The sequence below is a fragment of the Cervus elaphus genome, chromosome 30, assembly GCF_910594005.1.
Source record: "Cervus elaphus chromosome 30, mCerEla1.1, whole genome shotgun sequence".
In the NCBI taxonomy this organism is placed as follows: domain Eukaryota; kingdom Metazoa; phylum Chordata; class Mammalia; order Artiodactyla; family Cervidae; genus Cervus; species Cervus elaphus.
In genome coordinates, this window is record NC_057844.1 from 36,089,022 (window position 1) to 36,099,514 (window position 10,493).

Consider the following 10,493-nt stretch of genomic DNA (forward strand, 5'->3'; position numbering starts at 1 on the left):
CATGTCCAACTCTTTGCAACCCCATGGACTATAGCCTGCTAGGCTCTTCTGTCCATGTGATTTCCCAGGCAGGAATACTGGAGTGGGTTACCATTCCCTTCTCCAGGGGATCTTCCTGACCCAGGGATCAAACCCAGATCTCCTACATTGCAGGCAGATTCTTTACTGCCTGAGCCATCAGGGAAGCCCCATTTAATCCCTTACTATATACACAATTTCCAAGTATTTTCTCCTATTCAGTAGGGTGTTTTTTGGGGTAACATCCTTTGATGTATTTTAGACCTTCACATGTCAGTCAGTAGCTCAGTAAATTCCTCCTCACTACCAGCCATAGCAGAGTGACTATGAAAAGAAATATAAGGTCATTGAGATTTGCCCGTTTCTGAAATTACTGATGGATTTCACAAATTCCTCAGTGCATAAGAAGTCTTGGAAGAATGGCTTACACTTCTTATCAGCCTGGCATCAGAATGAAGGGCCTGTCTTATGTCCCAGATCGACTTCTCAGCCTTCACTCCACTGAGTTCTCAAGCTAGGCTCATAGGGGCTCCATGACAAAGGGGGAACAGTTTTGATGCTTAAAAATGATCATTTAAAAGAAAAAAGTGTTTTTCATTCTTTTTCTTGCATTGTTTCCTCATGCTTTTTGCACCTAGACTCTACCGCCCACTTGCTGGTGGTTTTTGTTTTTAGGTTTAACCCTTGTTACTAAACCTAGTGTTTTTCTTTTCCTTTTATTCTCTCTCTTTTTTTCCCTCCCACTGGGATTTCCATTAAAACTTATAAAGGTGATACTACTTTAAAAGATATTCCTTAACATTAGAACTCAGAGGAGAAATCATTTTCAGGTGACTTCTGACTTTTGATTTTTTTTTTAAAAGGAGTTTGTAAACCACATTACTTGTTTTAATTCACACTGGGATAAACCTCAGTGAACCTCCCTCAGACTGAGGATCTGTTAATAATATGGTGTGTCCACTCTTTCACATGCCTTTATCCTTTACCATCAAATAAATCTTAGATATTTTCACATGGAGGAGTCAAAGGCCAAAATCCTTATATTGAAACTGCAGAGAATAAATCACTGGAATAACTTCCTGGTAGGAGTCAAATGGCCAACTGGAACAGAGATAAACCTGGATTTAAGATGCCTCTCCTGTCATCACACCCTGCCCAGATTATTATAGTAATTAAGCCACAAATAGACTAGCACGGAAGCCTATCTCCGCCAACATCAAGACTAACTTCATCCCCAAGTCTGCAGCCAGGCAACAGGATCGGGGCTGAGGGGTGGGGGTGGGAGCTCTCTGGACATAGGAGGAGGGGCAATGACGATGAGATGTTCTCGCCTGCAAGCTGGTCCCCAGGCAGCAACCACCGCCGACCGTTCAGCCCCCTCCACTGCTCTGTCCTCTCATAAGCAGGTGCTCGCACCACCCCTTCCTGACTTTGGGGCAGATCTGGGCAGAGACCCTGAAAAACAAAAGTAGGGCGGGAAGGAAGATTCGCCTTCATAAATCTGGCGTCTGGACCAGAGGCAGAACCTGACACTCTGAGCCTGTTCACCCAACCTCTGTCAGCAATAACTTCTGAAGCTGAATATTCCTCACCCTTTTTGGCCATGACTCACAGGAGGAAATTGGTTTTATATCATCTCACACCCACACACACACAAGTATCGAAAACAAAATCTGTACAAAGCAATACCTTGCAAAATGCCATGTGTTCTGATGTTTTATCTCTATTTTATTCTTATTATTTAGAAAATTCTGGGTGTGACCCATGAAATTGATTTCAAAGCCTGCAGATAGTCTGCAGAGGTTCATAAATCAGGAGGCTTCCCTCAGGGGGCAATGAATACAAGGACAACCCCCTCCCCCTCCCAGCTTCCTGCTTCAGTCTCCATCTTGGGCATTTTGGGAAACTCACATGACTTCCTAAATGAAGAACCATCGTCTCTGATAGGCTGCGGGTCGGAATGTAGTGTCCACTCACATGTGTCTGTGGAGGTGCCCCAGTCCCTCCAGCTCAGGACACGAAGCCTTTTCAGGACCTGGGGGACCGACAGGCCAGGAGCAGGTGGACAGACTCACAGTGAGACTGGCCATCAGGGGCGGCAGTGAGTGCTGCACAGGGCACGAAGCTTGGCTGGTGTGGCCCTCTCACTCTGGGGCTTACATGTTTACAATAGACTTTATTCTGAGAGCAGTTTCAGGTTAGCAGCAAAGTTAGACAGAAGGTAGAGAGATTTTCCATGTACCCACCGCCCCCCACACAACAGCCCCCACCCCAATTATAGATGCCGCCCACCAGATGGTGTGTATGTTACAGCTGGTAAATCTACACTGACAGGTCATCATCACCCAAGTCCATTCGCTCATGGTATTGTGCATTCTGTGTATAATGTGCCCAGAGCTCTTCTAGTTACAATATTTAGGAAAGAAGGCCTAACATCCAGCAGAATCAAGAAACTGATCTTTTTACTTATAATTTATACCTCACGTATTTGTAAAAAAACATTTGGTGTAACTTAAAACATGAGGTCATAAAATAGTTGGACACGACTGAGCGACTAAACAACAAAACTTTAGAAAGCATGAGGAAAAGTGCATGCTGAGCCACTTAAGTCATGTCCAACTCTTTGTGACCCCATGGACTGTACCCACCAGGCTCCTCTGTCCATGGGATTCTCCAAGCAAGAATGCTGGAGTGGGTTGCCATGCCCTCCTCCAGAGGATATTCCCAACTCAGGCGTCACTTAAAGTTGAGATGACTGCTCTCTGGGGAAGCAAAGAGACCCACAGGGAGTTTTCCTTCTGTTTCTAAGCCGAGGACGGAGCTATTGGATGGTCTCCCCCCTTCCTTCCTAACTCTCCTGTCTCCCCATACCTGCTTCCTCATCCCACATGCTCTCCCTTGGAGCTTCTAGTCCACACCCAGAAAGCCCCCCTACTGGGGCACACTGTCACCTCCTCCCAAATCTGTCTCCGTCCAAGTGACACAGTCGGTACCCAGACAGACCCACCATCTCCTTGTGCGGCCCAAGGGGTGGGATGTCGCCTCCAACCACTGCTCATCCAGGCAGCTGAAGCACACTGCCCTGATCTCCACATTGAATGAGTCACCCGGCTTTTTCCAGCAGCGCCCGCATGAGCAGGCATCCTCCTCCGCAGCTTCACTCTGCCCCAGGGCCTGCCCTCCTGGAACCTCCTCCAGCTTCCCGTCCTCCATCCTCCACACAGTTCCACGGGGGTTTCTTGAAAACTCATCTCTGAGCAACATGCACGGACCTAGAGATTGTCATACTGACTGAAGTAAGTCAGACAGAGAAGGAGAAATATCATATGATGTACCTTCGACGTGAAGTCTAAAAAGAGATGATAAAAGTGAACTTACAAAACAGAAAGACTCACAGAGAACAAGCTTATGGCTGGAACTAGGGAAGAAGAGGGGAAGAGAGAGTTAGGGAGTTTGGGATGGACGTGTAACGGTGCTATATTTAAAATGGAGAACTAACAAGGACCTCTCTGCACAGCACAGGGGACTCTGCTTAAGTTAAGTGGCTGCCTGGACTGAGGGGTGTTTGGGGAGAATGGACATGTGTATGTGCGGCTGAGTCCTTTCACTATTTACCTAAAACTCTCACAATATTGTTTATCAGCTGCTACACAATACAAAATAAAAGGTAAAAGTATGAAAAACAATGTCACTGATCACTATGATAAAATAACTCATCTCTGGGGGATCTCAGTGTCCGCAGGGTCTCAGGGTCCACAGACACCCTGTCTCACATACAGCCCTGGATGAAGGAGCTGCTCCACCCAATCGTGTTTTTGAGAGGATTCTGGTTTGATATTGTTAAAAATATTGATCATCTATTATGTCTTTCAAACAGAGAGCAGCTGCCAAAATTCACCCGTGATGGCCCAGGGTCAACACCGTGGGTTCCAGGGTCACACCGTGGGTTCCATCACCACCATGTTATAATGGAGAGGGCTTCTCAAAGCTCCTCAGGCCCCGAGGCTGCTGGCTTCAGTCGTATCCGACTCTTTGCAACTCCGTGAACAGTAGCCCTGTAGGTTCCTCTGTCCATGGGGATTCTTCAGGCACGAATACTGGAATGGGTTGCCATTTCCTCCTGCAGGGGATCTTCCCCACCCAGGGACTGAACCCATGTCTCTTATGTGCCCTGCAATGGCAGGCAGGATTTTACCATTAGTGCCTTCTGGTTTGTATCACCTTCTAACACTGTTCTACATGTCAGGCACTAACCAGATTTTTATCACTGTTTCCCAGAGTCCCCAGGTGATCTGATAAAAGCAGCCATTAGACAGAAAACCTCCTCTCCACAGTGATACTGAAGCCTGTGCTACTTGCCCAGGACACACACTACGTGACAAGGGTGTTGCAGAAGGCTGGGTTCTATACGAGTCCGGCAGCTCCGTGAGCCGGGTGAGTTTTGGGTTCAGCCTGGACTTGGAAGCTGTTTCACCACTGAGTGAGTCACACACACACCCTCCTCTTGCAATACCCATATCTTCCCAATCACCATCTTCCCTAACCAGATCCTGTGAGTATTAACTTCTGAAACTCACGCGAGGATGTTCTCTGCCATAAAACCCATCAAGGGGGCTAGAAAAATCAGTCAGTGTCAGAAGTCCCAGTGTTGGACAGACCCTCAGGGCTGAAGCAACCAGCCGTCATGAAGCAGATGGGGTCGACACACTCCAGTACGCGTGTCTTTAAATTTTCTTCTCACCAGCATCTAGTCCACCCAGACAACAGCAGGATTCTTCCTGAAGGGATAGTTCCATTTGATGGAGAATATAAATAAGAAAATGTGGATAAGAACACAGAAGAGGAGACATCCAGTTCTTTATTTGAAGCTCTGCAGCCTGACAAATGCCTGAGGTCCTCTTTTGAGGAGAAAGTCCTTGTATGAGACCCCCGACTTACTGGAAGGGGACAGCCTGGTGCTGAAGAGCAAACGGGGGCTTTGGGGTCCACAGATCTGTTCAGAAACTGGCCTCTCCGAGCTCTGTGGCTGAGGCAGGTAATGTGACACCTCTGAGCCTTGGTTTCCCCATCTGTACAATGGGAATCCACCACCTAGCCCTGCAGGGTTATTTTGAGGATTTGAAGAAATGCTTGTGGTTCCCCAAGAACACCCTCTGGCACTAACAAGAGACATGTGTGTGATTTCGTCCTGTCTGGCTCAGAGCCATTGGGAAAGCAGAGCCCCCACTCCAGGTCCCTCTCTGGACCTCCTTCTGCCAGAGGAGGTCCCAGGCCATCTCCCGCCCCTGGAAACTGTCCTGAAAACCACTGGGTATGTGAGTGGGCTGCCCCCACCGATCAGCAAAAATGTGATAGGAGCCTTCTCTCTTGGTTCACCCCACAGGCTAATCCAAAATTGCAAGATGTGTGCTGCTCAGTTGCTTAGTTGTGTCCGACTCTTGGCAACCACCAGGCCCCTCTGTCCATGGGGATTCTCCAGGCAAGAACATTGGAGTGGGTTGTCATGCCCACCTCCAGGGGATCTTCCCAACCCAGGGATCGAACCCTGCTCTCGAACCTGGGTCTCCTGCATTGCAGGTGGATTCTTTACCATCTGAGCCACCAGGGAAGCCCTATAGCAAGATGGAAAAACACTGGAAGGGCCAGCACCGGAGGTCACACCACAGCTGCCTGTGAGATGGGGGCCTTGACTGCCAGCGAGATGGCAGCTCCCCACCCACCTCCAGAGTTCTGAGCACGTGAATGAGGAGATCTGGCTGAAAGAGGACCACAATGGCTGGTGTGTGGAGCAGGGAGGCAACCTAGACCCCTCCGGGCAGATGGGCGATGAAATGGTGAAGCCTGGACCATGAGGAGGCCAGAGCAGAGGCTGGTTCTCCCTGACGAGTGTGTTTGGTGTCAAAGAGAAAGAAAAAGTCCAGACCAGCTGAGAAAAGCAGCCCCTGGCCCCACCCCAGCTCATCTCCCACCTGGGAAAGCACCCAGCCCCTGCCCCAGAGATAAGACACAGGGCATGGTGGGGGGTGCTGGGGCAGGAGATGAGCAGCAGCCACTTGCAGGAGCTTCTCGGGGAGAGAGTGTTCCAAGGAAGCAGAGAGAAGTGGCGCCGTGTCTAGACAATGCCTGACTGGCAGCTCTCTGCGGATGGATGCGCAGGAGGGCCCGGGCGCGGCCTCCATCAGGGCGATCATGGGCACTTGTGCTGCCACAGGAAGCCTGTCACCCACAAGTCATCACCTCTCCATGTTCCCCTCGGCCTCAAGGGCTTGAGGGACCAGTTCGTTCATCTTTGTTTCATCAGTCCAGGCACAGAACCCCCAACAGTTCAATCAGTGTTTCCTGAAGAGAACGGAGCTTCATTTTGGTGCAGTATTCAGCTACGTGAAGAATAATGCTCATTTGGCCACCACGCTGAACACTCAGGACAGGCTCATTCCTTTAGCTGACCTGTGATGGGAGCTGAAACAGTTAATTGTTTCTATAATTCTCAGTGAAATGAATTCCCCTGTGGCTGTCTGTATGAGATCGCTTTTTCTAAATGGTCAAAACTGATCTTAAACTGGGCTGAGCATCACAGGATTTTAGTTCTGGTATCCTAAGTGAAAATCGCTCAGTTGTGTCCAATTCTTTTTGATCCCATGGACTAAAAACTCCATGGAATTCTCCAGGCCAGAATACTGGAGTGGGTAGCCTTTCCCTTCTCCAGGGGATCTTTCCAACCCAGGAATCGAACTGGGGTATCCTGCACTGCAGTTGGATTCTTTACCAACTGAGCTATCAGGGAAGCTAAGTTTTTTTTTTTTTTTAAATTTACAACTTAGTGTTATTATTTTATTATAATCAAGTTGACAATACAAATAGCTTACTTTAATATAATACGTAACCAGTACTTGGACACATTTTAATTCACCCACTGTTAAACACAAATATTTTCTTTTGAACTCTGCCCAATAAGCTTTTGTTTCACATCTAAAGCAAATCTTATCAAGAGCTTCACACCCTATCTTCAAAATATAGTCATGATTCCACATATAGGTGTTAATGTACAAAATTTGTTTTTCTCTTTCTTACTTCACGCTGTATGACAGTCTCTAGGTCCATCCACGTCTCTGTGCTGTGCTTAGTTGCTCAGTCGTGTCCAACTCCTTGTGACCCCGTGGACTGCAGCTCTCCAGACTTCTCTGTCCATGCGGATTCTCCAGGCAAGAATACTGGAGTGGTTTCCATGCCCCCTTTCAGGGGATCTTCCCAACCCAGGGATTGAACCCAGGTCTCCCACATTACAGGCAGATTCTTTACCATCTGAGCCACTAGAGAATCTCTGTCTCTGCAAATGGCAAAATTTCATTCCTTGTTATGGCTGAGTAATATTCCATGTGTATTAATGTGCCACATCTTTTTTATCCATTCCTCTGTTGATGGACACTTAGGTTGCTTCCTTGTTCTGGCTACTGTAAATAGTGCTGCAATAAACACTGAGGTGCATGTATGTTTTAGAATCACGGTTTTCTCCATGTATATGCCCAGGAGTAGGATTGCTGGGTCACGTGGAATCTAGAAAAATGGTAGTTGTCGCTGTTTAGTCGCTCAGTTGTGTCTGACTCTTTGCAACCCATCGACTGCAGCACGCCAGGCCTCCCTGTCCTTCACCATCTCCCAGAAATTGCTCAGATCCATGTCCATTGAGTCAGTGATGCCATCCAATCATCTCTGTCATCCCCTTCTCTTCCTGCCTTCAATCTTTCCCAGCATCAAGGTCTTTTCTAACAAGTCAGCTCTTTGCATTGGGTATCCAAAAATATTGGTAGAGATGAACCTATATAAATCTTTTCTGTCAAAGAGCTCAATATTAAGTACTCTACACCAGATTTTTGTTCTCTGTTTTCTTCTCCTCTTAGGTGCAGTGAACTCTGTTTCACTAAAACTTTTGTTCTCCTCATCCTCTTCTGTAACCACAGGCGTACTCAGACTTAAAGATTTCTCTTCCTTATGTATATTCTGCGTGTCACCTCTGGCTCTGAAAGACACTTCACTTTCTGCTGGTTTCAACATTTCTTTGTTTCTTCTTTTCCTGGTTGCTTTGGTTTGTACTTGACCGGGTGTAGAATCAGAGTCAGAAGTCAATTTTGACCTGACGGTGCCTTCTTGACTTTGATGCCTAAACAACAACTGAAAAGGCCTTTGATTTTCTTTTCACTAATGATGCTGCCCTTTCACATCTCTGTGATTGTTGTAAATTTCTCTCACTCTTTTCTTCTCCATCTTTAACTTTCAGTTTTAAGGGTGGATTCTTTCTGTCTTTGTGCCACTGCTGATGCTCCAAAGCCATGTTCTTGATATTATATTAAAAAAAAAAAAATCATCCTTTATCAAGTTGAGGGATTTTTCCAGATTGGACCTGTCAGCTGAAATTACATGTTTCATTCTCTGATAATGGTCATGAACATTCATCATTTCCTCTAATACATCAGAAGTGATAAGTTTCATTACACAATCATTTGGGTCCTTAAATTCTTCAGTAATTTCAGCTCGTTGAATTTTTGTCTTCATTCTGTATGACAGCAATTTAGGCATTGCTGTAAAGTGAAATGCTCTGTCTAGTTGTAGCTTCCTAAAAATATAAGCTGCCTCAAAATGCTGCACATTTATCAAATCTTGCTGAAATTTAAAAATTTCATTCCAATCCTTCAGGGCAACTCTAATCTTTTGTTTTAGTTGACACAATTAGGTGTTATATAACAGATATAAAATACCAGTTCTGATCTGGAAGGTGTATGGAGGTAAAAAATATCACCAAGCCAAAGCCAAACCTTCTTTTGCAGATGTGCTCTTTTCTAAATTTCTCATTCTACCACGGAAGATGGTTCCAAACTTCAAACTCCTCCAGAGCTCAAAGAAGTCCTCAAAGCGCATGCTATCCATCTCCCGGAAGCAGCTGAGCAATGCCTCGAAGTCATCCTTCAAGCCTGCAGGAGCCCCTATGTCTGCAAAGGAAGCATGCCATGCTCAGTTCAGCTGCCGGCAGTAGCCGAGGAGAAAGCTAAGTATTTAGTAATTAATACCATTGGTATTAATCAGAAGGGAAGTATGGAAAATAAACTATTAAGTAATAATAAAAAGGAAGAGAGATTCTTCCCACTATCATTGTCATTGTTTTGTAAGTAGTGAGTTTCCATCAAGACAAGGAGTAAATTATAATCAAAGTCATTTCCTGTCTAGAGAGTCTTCATTGACTTGTCTCATCTCACTTGTGACATTTGTTCTGTCCATCTCAATTCTTCAGTCTGCTTTTTTTTTTTTTTTTCCTTTTTCTTTGCCATGTCACACATCTTTTGGGATCTTAATTCCCTGACCAGGGATGAAACCCGTGCCCTCAGCAGCGGAAGCGCACAGTCCTAAACCCTAGGCCACCAGGGTAGTCCCCACAATCTGTCTTCAAAACAAGAAATCAATAACCTCTAACCAGGAGGAGTAACCCACCACCCCTGCCACAATTTAGGGGGTCTCCTGTTTTGTCTCACTATTCAGTGTCATCACTTTCCTTCAGCCTAACAATATTGAAAAAAAGGGGGAATATGGCAGATTGAACGTATGTTTTGTCTCCTCTCCTCCCCAAGCCCATTCAAATGACCACAGAGTTATATTTTTAAAGGTCTAATTCCCCAAGGATAAAGATCATCTGGAAAGACAGTAGCAGATGAGACTGAATCCACAAAATGTGGGAATGAAAATTGGACAGGTGAGTGGCCAGAGGAGGACTGAGGCAGGGGGACTCCAGGAAGAATGACGTGAAGAAGGAAGTGGGACTGGTGGATATGATTACTACCTGGGAGATTCACCCCGGAGGAGGAGAAAGCCACTGGCCCGCACAGCCTCCTCGTCACCCACCCAGCCAGCTGCGGAAGAGCTGACCTCGGCTCCTCTGACCTTACTGTCAGACCTGCTCCACCTCCGGAGTCTTCCTGCCGGGGTGCCTCTCCCGAGGCTTGCAGGCAGCTCGCACCCGTGGAACCTGCTCTTCCTCCTCATCCAGAGCTCCTGCTCCCAAACCTGTCCGGTCCTCCATCCCATCACCCTCCCCTGGAGGCCATCGCCTGCTGCTCCTCTCGTTTGGAATGAGACACTGTGGTTAAAGACGTGATGAATTCATCATCACTTGGCACAGTACTAAATTATAATACTAATTCCAAACCTGATTTTGGAATCAAGGTGGCATTATTTCTGTTATTTAGAAGTCTCACCATTTTGTGCTGCACAATGAACACTATAAATAAGTAAAAATGACCAGTCTCAGTGAAAAGATTATTGATTGCTAACATAATTATCCATGGAGCAGGGTTCTCACTGCAGAACTCTGAGGGAGGAGAGGATGTGCCTGTCACCTGATGAGGGAGTTTCAGGGCTTGGCTGAAAGCACCTTCCCAGAATGACCCTCCAGAGAGTACTGTCCTAACAAACAGGAGTTTCTAGAACAT

The 10,493-nt window shown here is 46.5% G+C and overlaps 1 pseudogene; it reads right to left on the reverse strand.

The window, feature by feature from the left end:
- Positions 1-7,690: 7,690 nt before the first annotated feature.
- Positions 7,691-10,084, reverse strand: LOC122686666 (annotated as a pseudogene).
- Positions 10,085-10,493: the final 409 nt, after the last annotated feature.